Genomic DNA, 3,021 nt, shown 5'->3' with positions numbered 1-3,021 from the left:
TATATATATATATATATATATATATCCATCAAACTACAAATTTAACTTGTTCGTAACGTGGAGTTTTTGGATCTCAAGGTTTTATTAAAAAATTATAACATTAAGGTTAAGATGTAATTTATTAGCCTAAATTATAGGAAAAACCTTAATTTTTTTATTTTCTAATTTTTTAAAACAATCGATTAGGTCTCAAATGACTATTAAAATTTTGAACTCATAAAGCAAACTATTTTAGAAGGGTTTAGTTTAGTTAAAAATTGTTTCATTGACAGGTCCACTTGGAATCAAATTGACGATTTCAAAAAGATGGTTTCAATCCGAATAAATATACGCAGGGTGGAGTTATTAAGAAAAAAATAATTCTTCTTTTACATATGTTTAAATAATTCTTCTTTTGTATATGTCTAATTAAATATTTTGTAAGCGAACGATTTTCATAGAGTTAAATGAAATTTTTTTGACTTTTATAAACTTTTATATTATAAACGAAAATTTTCATAAACTTTTATAAACATTTATTTAATAGCTTTGATGAACTATCGTTTTAGAAGAAAAGAAATCTTGTATATAATTTATTGCATAAACCACTACTTGCATTACTAAATGGTCAATAAAATACTGTACCAAAATTATTTTCTCATGTCAATAAATATTTTTATAAAAATATCAATCATCTAAATTAGAAAAAAATTCAATAATCTGACAAGAGAAAAAAAAAAAGGAAAATCTCTGTTCTTCAACATTATTAATATGTTCAAATATGTTGTAAGTTATTAAATTAAACAAACAACCAATTTATAAAATTTCAATTGTAAATAAATTTATTTTGTTATAAGATTTTAACTAAAATGGGAATCTCTAAAAAATTGGAAGTACCCATGAAAAATTAGATAGTGAAGATTTCTTGCAATTTAAAATTTTATCATTTTCATAGGAAAAAGGAGAAATTGATGAAAAAAAGGAAAGGGGAAAATGAGAATATTAAAAGAGAATGATATAATAAGTTGAAGAAAAAGAGGGAAAATATTAAATTTTATTTTATTTTATATCATGGATCTAGGATCCGTAATTCCGTAGAATGAAAGGGGAAGGAGAAATACTAAAGAAATAGAGAAATACTACACATGGAAAGATATTATTATCGTGAAAGCTTTTCAAAATCCTAAAGATAAAGGAGAGACATTCTATGAATTTTTCTATTAGTAATTTCCGCTTGAAATTTTGTACATGCAAGATTTTATAAAAAGTTGTTGACATTTGAATATTCGTGACCTTTTAAGACTCGTAAAAAATCTTGATTTAATATCCATAACTTCTAATTTTTTTATAGCATTAATATCCATACTACTAGAATTCACTATCTATGCGAACCATGGCATATCAACGCTACTCAACAATGTCATGTATTGGATCAGTTGGGACCCCAATACACTATTGTGTAAAAGTTAACCTAGAAGTTACTTTTAAATAGAAATGTTGAGAATAAGTATATAATATGCTTAAATTAAGATGTGTTACTAGTTAAATAAAAATTTCATAAAGTAAATGAATACAGTGATTGAAAAATTAAAGGCTAATTATATTACCTCTACAAATTTTAATTATTACACCATATTATAGTTACACCACAATTAAAGTATATTTTTAATAAATACACCGCAATAAATTTACAATTATACTCCTAATTCAATAAAAATAAAAAATTGAAAAAGAACATAATATAATATTGTGATGTACTTATCACCAATATTAATCCTCATTTTCTCAACCTTTCCCTTCATTTATTTCACAGCAATTGAAATCAGAAGATCGGCGAAGAACACCATCCCATAATAAATAGAATGTTTGTCACAAATAATTAATATGTCTAAAAAGATCCTTTGAAGTTGTCAGTAATTTATTTGTGTTACCATTTTTATTTGAAATATGAATTTTTAATGTATTTACAATTTCATTTATTAATCTTTGAAGTCCATTTTGGAAACACTTTTAAGTGGAAATTAAGAAATTTTATCAACAACAACCTTATAAAAAATTAATTTATTATGATCCTGTAAATAATACAATATAACAATAAAAAATTCTAGTTGATTAAGAACAACTTTCGAAAATTCATATACCTCATAGGCAAAAATTCACGAAAACTGATGCACCTACATATACACAAATTCATTTACGGTCTACCTATATACATGAAATTCGTGGTAATGAGTGGAGTAGCCTGTGTATAGCTCACATGATGAATGCATGCAATTCATGAAATTATGATGAGTCATAAACCCATTTAACAATTAAAAATCATAATCTTATATATTTGTTTTAAAATCATAACAAATTTGTTTAACTCAACAAAAAAAATCAGATTCTTAATTTTCAAACTTGAAAAATAAATTCATTTATCGTGAGGGAAAAGATTATCTTGTCGCCATGAAAAAGGCAAAAATCGTTGGGAAAACTATGAATAATGAGATATTGAGGAAAAGAAAAGAAAGAAATTAGGCTTTATATTTGTGGTATAACAATAATTTATTTAATTAAAAAGTATATTAAAATTCTAATTATATAATTTTACTTAATGATATTTTAGTAAATAAGAAAATTGTGGCGTACTTAGTAAAATTTGTAATGGTAATATAACTACCCTTAGGCTTTATATTTGTGGTGTAACGATAATTTATTTAAATAAAAAGTATATTAAAATTATAATTGTGTAATTTTACTTAAGGATATTTTAGTAAATAAGAAAATTGTGGTGGACTTAGTAAAACTTGTAGTGGTAATATATTTACCCAAAATTAAAATATTTCTTTATAAATTTCATTATACACAATGTCTTAAAAAATATTAATTATAAGAATTTTCAACAGTGTTTTCTTTGGGGAAAACTATATCTTTTGAATGTTTATTCCAGATAAATTCATATTCCTAAGTTATTTTAAATCCGAACAATTTCATTCAAAATAATAATTCCAAAAGAATGATTTCTTGTTACGTGGAGAGATAAATTATTTGGTAGTAGGC

This window comes from Olea europaea, chromosome 16, assembly GCF_002742605.1.
Source record: "Olea europaea var. sylvestris chromosome 16, O_europaea_v1, whole genome shotgun sequence".
NCBI lineage: Eukaryota > Viridiplantae > Streptophyta > Magnoliopsida > Lamiales > Oleaceae > Olea > Olea europaea.
The sequence above is the reverse complement of the archived record's forward strand: the minus strand, read 5'-3'. Positions refer to the sequence as shown.